Below are 8,550 nucleotides of genomic sequence, written 5' to 3'. Positions count from 1 at the left end.
TTTCCAGTGAGTCAGTTCTTTGCATCAGGTGGCCCAAGTATTGGAGCTTCAGCTTCAGCATCAGTCCTTCCAATGAATATTCAGGACTGATTTCTTTTAGGATTGGCTGGTGTAATCTCCTCACAGTCCAAGCTCTGAAGAGTCTTCTCCAGCACCACAATTTGAAAGCATCAGTGTGTGTTTAAGAAATATCTAATAACCTCACAAAGTGTTTTTTGGATACAAAATAATCAGCTGGATCATCGAAAAAGCAAGAGAGTTCCAAAAAAAAAACATCTATTTCTGCTTTATTGACTATGCCAAAGCCTTTGACTATGTAGATCACAATAAACTGTGGAAAATTCTGAAAGAGATAGGAATACCAGACCACCTGACCTGCCTCTTGAGAAACCTGTATGCAGGTCAGGAAGCAAAAGTTAGAACTGGACGTGGAACAACACACTGGTTCCAAATAGGAAAAGGAGTACTTCAAGACTGTGTATTGTCACCCTGCTTATTTAACTTATATGCAGAATACATCATGAGAAACGCTGGGCTGGAGGAAGCACAAGCTGGAATCAAGATTGCCGGAAGAAATATCAATAACCTCAGATGTGCAGATGACACCACCTTTATGGCAGAAAGTGAAGAACTAAAGAGCCTCTTGATGAAAGTGAAAGAGGAGACTGAAAAAGTTGGCTTAAAGCTCAACATTCAGAAAATGAAGATCATGGCATCCAGTATCACTTCATGGCAAATAGATGGGAAAACAGTGAAAACAGTGGCTGACTTTATTTTTCTGGGCTCCACAATCACTGCAGACGGTGATTGCAGCCATGAAATTGAGATGCTTACTCCTTGGAAGGAAAGTTATGACCAACTTAGCATATTAAAAAGCAGAGACATTACTTTGGCAACAAAGGTCCATCTAGTCAAGACTATGGTTTTTCCCGTGGTCATGTATGGATGTGAGAGTTGGACTGTGAAGAAAGCTGAGTGCCGAAGAATTCATGCTTTTGAACCGTGGTGTTGGAGAAGACTCTTGAGAGTCCCTTGGACTGCAAGGAGATCCAACCACTCCATCCTAAAGGAGGTCAGTCCTGGTGTTCATTGGAAAGACTGATGTTGAAGCTGAAACTGCAATACTTTGGCCACCTGATTCGAAGAACTGACTCATTGGAAAAGACCCTGATGCTGGGAATGATTGAAGGCAGGAGGAGAAGGGGATGACAGAGGATGAGACAGTTGGATGGCATCACTGACTCAATGGACATGGGTTGGGTGGACTCTGGGAGTTGGTGATGGACAGGGAGGCCTGGCATGATGCAGTTCATGGGGTCGCAAAGAGTTGGACACAACTGAGCGACTGAACTGAACTGAATAACCTCACAAAGTATTTTTTCGAATACAAAATAATCAGGGTGGTGTGACTGAATGATAACTTGGACAAGGCCCAGAAAAGGACATGCTAAGATAGGAAAGCATCCTGGAAGAAACTACCTTTGAGCCATGTCTTAGAGTAGATCAAATATAATTTATGGTTTCAGCCTAATCATTGATGTGTTTTTTTTTTTTGAAAGCAGTGACTTAGATCCAGTTAGACCATTGTTGTGACACTATCAAGATATTTTAGTTTTCCAGATGTTGAAAGAGAAATGAGATAATCTGGTCACTTTAAAACATGATCTGGATGGTTAGCAGGATCTATGCATTGTTGTGTTTGCCCATCATGTGACAAGATACAAAGCAACTCTGTTTGCTTGTTTTAACAGAAACCACTTAATATGTGACCTTTCCAGTGTGAATGACAGGCAGACTTTCCTGGCACAGTAACCTGGACTATTCTTGGTTTTCTGCCCCAATCCTTCTTAAGCTTTTCTCTGATATAATAATGACAGCTGAGACTTATTTTAGGCTTCCCTGGTGGCTGAGACGGTGAAAAATCTGCCTGCAATGCAGGAGACCCAGGTTTGATCCCTGGGTTGGGGAGATCTCCTAGAGGAGGAAATATTAACCTGCTCTAGTATTGTTGCCTGGAGAATTCCATGGATGGGCTACAGTCCATGGGCTCGCAAGAGTTGGGCATGACTGAGTGACAAACACTTTTACTTCACTTTCAAGACTTATTTAATGTAATTTCTGACATGTACCCCCAACATCCCAATGAGGCAAGATCTATTATTATCCCCATGTTCATATTAGGAAATTGAGGCATAAAGAAGTTAGATAATTTACCCAAGAGGCAGACTCTGTAATAAAACATGATTTTTTATGACTTTAGGACCTAAGTTCTTAACCATGAAAGAGAAAGACAGTTCCTGATGTCAAGTAGCTGGTCTGATGCTGTCGCCTAGGTCTTGGAGTTGCTAGCAGTTGGCCTGGCATAACTGGGTTCTGGTATATTCTGTTGGATATAAACAGTTGCAGAGAACATCAACATCAGAAAAGTCCATTTCACGAATGTGATGGATCAGGACAAAAATAAGACTACTCCATAATCATGTCTGAACACAGACAAAAACACAAACCTTATCTAAGCAATCAAATGGAAGACACAAATTAAAAACAATCAGATTAGTATAAATGACTATTCTTTATCAGTTTTATCCTCATTCTAGTCTTCATTTTTCTACATAAGATTTATTAAGATACCCAATTACAGAATTAGTCCTGCTTCCTGACAGCATCCAACTTAGAGAAGAGTTCTTCAAATCACTCAACAAACCCAAATCTTAACATAGGTCATTTCTAACACTCTTATTGAGATACCTCACGGTTACCATAGTTTATGTTCCCTCTTGTTGCAGTGAGTAATAAACTTAGCTTCCTCAGCCACACGTGTGTTTATGGTGATCTTTTGCTAGAGAGCTTTGACAGTTCTTTCTGAATTGTCATACACCATACATGTATAATATATGGAGTGGAAGGCATACCGCCTTGCTATTTCTTACCAGTCAAAGAAATTGGGGACTTCCCTCCCACCTCCAGCCATAGGACTGTCACACCAAAGCCAGAGGATTATCTTCCTGTTAGTAGGTTCTACATAGACTCTATGCTAATGGAACTTTATCAAAAGATAGTCAAAAGAGACAAATGGTACTGGAATAATTGGACATCATTTTGCAAGAAGAAAGAATTTCAACGTGTCAACCTATGCCTTGTACCACGTGCAAAATAACTCAAAATAGATTATAAATTTGAATGTAAAATTATAAAGTTTTTAGAAGAAAACAGGAAGTCTGCCATCTCTGGCTAGGCAAAAAATTTCCCAGCTACAACACCCAAAGCACAGTCCATAAAAGAAAAAAAAATTGTTTTTAATTTATGAAAGCTTCTATTCTTTCACCAGCACTTAATAAAATGCAAGAACAAGCAGCAAACCAAGAGAAAATATTTGCAAAACATATATCTGACAAATGACTGTATCCAGACTGTATGAAGAACTACAATTTGGTAAAAGGCAAGAAATCAATTTTTAAAATATTAGTATAACTGAACAATCAACAAGAAATGATAACGTTATTAGTCATTGGAGAAATGCATATCAAAACCATAAAGAAGTATCAGTACTTACTTAAAAATAATTCCAAGTGCTGTTGAGCATGTAGAGCAACTAGAATTCCCAGACTTTGTGGGTGGGAATGCAGAGTGATACACTTGGGAAAATAGTTTGGCAGTTTCTTACAAAGTTAAGTATACATTACCATATGACCCAGCAATCCCATGCCTAGATATTTACCCAAGGGAAATAAAAACATGTTCACACAAAAACCTGGACACATGCTATATAACAGCCCCAAACTGGAAACAATCTTAAGTGCCCTTTAGTTGGTGACTAGATAAGCAAATTGTGGTACATATATACAATGGAAACTACTCAGCAATGGAAGGAACCAACTATTGATACCACAACCTAAATGAGCTTAGGTGTGTTATTCTAAGTGAGAGATGTAGACTCAAAAAAGTCCATATTGCTTCCATTTATATGAAATTCTGGAAATGCCAAAATTACTGGGGAGATAAACATATCTGTCATTGCCTGTGAGTTGGGAGGGGTTGATTGCAGAGGGGCTTGGAATTTTGTGGGGTGATGGAACAGTTCCATGTCTTGAAGTGTGATGCGGGTTACACAATGTGTGCATCTTTCAAAACTCACAAAACCGTATAATAAAAAGAACAGTTTTATTCTATGTAAATTATATTTCAGTAAACTTGACTTTAAAAAGGAAAGAAGTTGAAAGGGGGAAAAGGTTGGGATGAGGCAGGGCTGCCCAGCACCATGAATATGAAGACACTAACAGAGTATCTCACCAGATATTAAATTCTAAATAAATCAGATAAATTATTAATAGGTGATCTACCTTATAAAAAAATCTATTCTTTTTTTGTAGAGTAACAGAGTTCATAGTACACTGAAATTTTTTTTATAATTGAGGAACTACTTGATTTATAGTGGAATAACAAAACTGAAGTTGAAAATCATTGCCAACTGATCAATCATAGATGAGTATAGAGCATCTCTGGGACTGTGGGAAAATAAAATTGCATTTCAAAAACTCTGATTTACAATTTTTCAGGAACATGTTTATTGTACAAATGAGGTTCCTGTACTCTACTGTAGAGGTAAGGGCATTTGAGAGCAGGAAGTAACCAACAGGGGTAAATAGTGGTGAGCAATTAGACAAAAATGTAACAGCAAATTAAGCATCTTCAAACTGAGGTTATAATTACTGAAATTACCATGAAGTGCTATCCTTTAGGAACATAAATAGCAGCTCTGCTTTAGGCCTCTGAAAAGGGGATGAGAATGAGAGGGAGTAAACTAGAATGATTTAAAATGTGCAAATACACGTTGTAACCCCATCATGTGATTTAGAGATCTAGCAGAGCTACAGGTGGATTAATTTGAGATTAATTTCATAGTTCATGCTAATCTTGGTTCAACTACTGAAAGTCTGTAAAAATCTTTGCTGCAGTAGAGAGATTTCTCTCTGGCTAGTAGAAACAAACAGTCATCCTGGGCTCACACATCAGTTCTCAGAAGGCCTGCTTTTGATGGAACTTCTAATTTCCTATTTCTCTAGTGGCAGTGGAGGCCAGAGACTTCATTCTCCTTAAGTGCTCCAGGTTCCTATGAGGCCCTTAGTGAAGACTGCATAGTACTTGGAAACCTTCCAATTTCACTTAGAGAGTTCAGTCTTACTCATTGTTCTCTGCGGCTGCATGCGTGCTCCATCGTGTCCGACTCTGTGATCCCATGGACTGTAGCCCACCAGGCTCCTCTGTCTATGGAATTTTCCAGGCAAGAATACTATAGTGGGTTGCCATTTCCTACTGCAAGGGATCTTCCCAACCCAGGTATCAAACCCATGTTCCCTGGGTGAGTACAAAATTTCATCAGACATGCCATAGAACTGTCTCTCTACTTAACAGACCTCAATGATTAACCCAGGTTGGTTTATCTACCAACTCTTCCAGCATCAGTAGCTACTGTTGTCTTTGTTATCCTGAAATTTCTTATAACTTTTCCAAGGTAACTTTTTCCTGGTGAAGTAAAGCTTTGGGGTATAGGATGTCTTTGGGGTCAATCAGTTGCACTTCCATATTTTTCACACAGCCATCTTTAATTTGGCTAGCATCTAGACTAGATGCTAGACTTCCCTAGAATCTCTTTCTCCTGCTCGGCCACAGTGGCTTCCCTCCTCTCCCCCATTTTTCAACCTTGAGTTCAAGTTCATCTTTGGCATTAGTTCTGTTTCCAGCTCTGCAATTCTTTCCAAGTTTTTTAACCTGTACCTGTGACAGAAAATCTATAACTGTTGAAATATTCTCTCTTATCCTTTCTGTCAGTTCCTAAGTTAAGTCTCCTTTTCTTCTTTCAGTCATTGAATATTTGTCTGGCTCATCTATCCTGTGACTTAGAGTTTTCTCAGGCCCAGTGTGGTCTGCATTTTTGCATTTCCTCCTCTAAGCCCTCAGTGGTCAAAAGAGGCAGTACAGGCTACAGTGTGTACACTGAGGGTGATATTCTCTCTTCCCAGTAGTTCCCAAAAGGAGGGACTTCAGTTATGAAAGGTAAATAACTAACTTTAATAAAATTCATGATTTGAATAATGGAAAATTCCATTATTCATGGAGTAATTTGGGTGCTTTAACAGACTACTGCTATCTTGTGATCTTAATGAGGAACCACTTTATAGGAGGCAATTGACTTATAGAAAAGGATGCTATAATTGTAAAAAGAAGCAACCCATTTAAGCTAGAGTCAAAAGAGAGGTGAAATTGGGAGGATAACTAGAAATATCTCACTGAAGACAAGGGCACTAAGTGCAATAAAACCTCACGAGAGCCTATAACCATGAAATGGTAGGCGTTCTATGATCAAGGAAACTACCCTCTGCTTTTCTCAGTCTCACTTCTAGCTCTTTTGAGAATTCTCCCTCATTCCTACTCTCATCTTTCCATATCCCTTACCAGATTAGCTTCAAACCATCTTTCCTGCTAAAATGATTGGGAGACAAGTCTATATGCTTGGGGAAAATAACCTAAATACCCCAGTTTGAATCTGGCTTCTACCCCTGGTTCTATATTCTAGAGTGGTAGAATACTAAATATGCAAAAACCTGATCCTGCTGCAGGCCCTGCTCATCCTATGGGCTAGCTAACTGTCTGGTTTCTGTTTCAGTAGTCTCCCTCCATCACTTGAGGGAACTGTAGCCTTTATTTCTTGTAGCCAGGAGAATCTAAGCAAAACACTGAGCATTTCTTACACACTATTCATGTGTCTAACACTAGAAGATAGATGATATAAATCTTATTCTTTAAGGGGTTTATACTGTTGAGAAAGATGTGGACAGTAAGCGTTTGTATATCATTGAAGGATAATATATATCATGTCATCTAGTCACTCAGGTTCATCTTTGGCATTAGTTCCGTTTCCAGCTCTGCAATTCTTTCTAGAGAATTGTGTCCAACTCTTTGAGACCCCATGGTCCACCAGGCTCCTCTGTCCATGGCATTCTCCAGGCAAGAATACTGGCGTGGGTTGCCAGTTCATTCTCCAGGGGATCTTCCCAACCCAGGAATCGTACCCAGGTCTCCCACATTGCAGGCAGATTCTTTACCTTCTGAGCCATCAAGAAAGCCCCTGGGAAGCCCCTATGAGTGGTCATAAAATGAGTACTAAATGAATGCAGAAAAGATAAATATGAAAGTGGGCTGCAGAAACCTTCTGGGATGGGAAAGGGAGAGGAAGTTATCTTTTAAATAATTATTAAGTACCTACTTTTACTAGAACTTGAGCTGGATACTTATACATAGGCAGCATAGAATGATTACTGTTTTCCGTGTACATCTAGTATAGGTGTTAGATCCATGGAAGAGACTAATAAAAAGCATAGAATGATAACATAGCTCACCAAGCATAAGCCTTTTCAATGGTAAAGAGTTAATGGGAAATTCCCTGGTTGTCCAGTGGTTACGACTCAGTGCTTTCACTGCCATTGCCTGGGTTCAACCTTTGGTTTAGTGTGGCATGGCCAAAACATAAGAGAGAGATAAATGAGGATAAGAGAAGATGGGCAAAATAGAGCTTTAAAAAAAACAAAGTGGAATCCAAAGTTGAGCCATAGGGTCTTTATTGTCTAGAATAGTCAGATTGAAAGAGCATGCACATTTTCCATGAGAGGGGAGACTTAGCATGTAAACATTTTTCACGTGACACCAGAACACAGTGCAGTTTGCCTGGGATTTGTGTGCACTACAATCAGAGAACCTCTCCGTTTGGTCTTTGGGAACAGTTACGCAACTATGGTTTAGGTAGTGCTGTATGCATAAGATGTATGATCCCTTTTATGGAGGTAATTAAAAAGCCTGAGGGTATCTATTAGTGGCATCCTAAATCAAGTTCTCTGTAACCCAGGTAAGTGGATTTCTCTTTACATGAGATTCTGATACCAAACAATATACAAAGGCAAATGAGTTCTTGGAGAGAAAATCCTGTTTTAGGGCAACTTTAAAAATCTGTCCTTTGTATTCTCCTTGAATGTGAGGGAAATAGCCACACATCTTTCACCAAAGGGTAGAGGAGCCAATTAATCACTTTCTAGATATAAAACTGCCAAGAAAACACTTTTCATTGGTAACTGCTTGACCTACTTTCCATCCTTGATTTGAGGGCACATTCTTACATAGGGTCTAATCACTTATTTGCCAAGAGATTAATTAGCTTTTCAGAGCTTTCGTGCTAGTTAAAAAGTCCAAAAATAGACCACTAGTCCCACCGCCTATTGCTTCTTAGGAGAATTGATTATAGGAGTGACAGAATTGAGCAAGATATGCCTTTCAGTGCATCTATACTTGTGAAACTTGGACCTCCAATCCTCTTGACTCAGTTGGTCTCTGTTGGGTACCTTAATTATACCCCTCCCCTCTGCCTTCAAGATTTCTGAGCTTTGAGTAGATTAAATTTGAATTTCAAGATGATATGACCAGACAATATGACATGGTGAATCTAAGTCCAGGTTCAGTTCAGTTCATTTCATTTCAGCTCAGTCGCTCAGTGTCTGACTC

Source organism: Ovis aries, chromosome 3 (genome assembly GCF_016772045.2).
Source record: "Ovis aries strain OAR_USU_Benz2616 breed Rambouillet chromosome 3, ARS-UI_Ramb_v3.0, whole genome shotgun sequence".
NCBI lineage: Eukaryota > Metazoa > Chordata > Mammalia > Artiodactyla > Bovidae > Ovis > Ovis aries.
The sequence above is the reverse complement of the archived record's forward strand: the minus strand, read 5'-3'. Positions refer to the sequence as shown.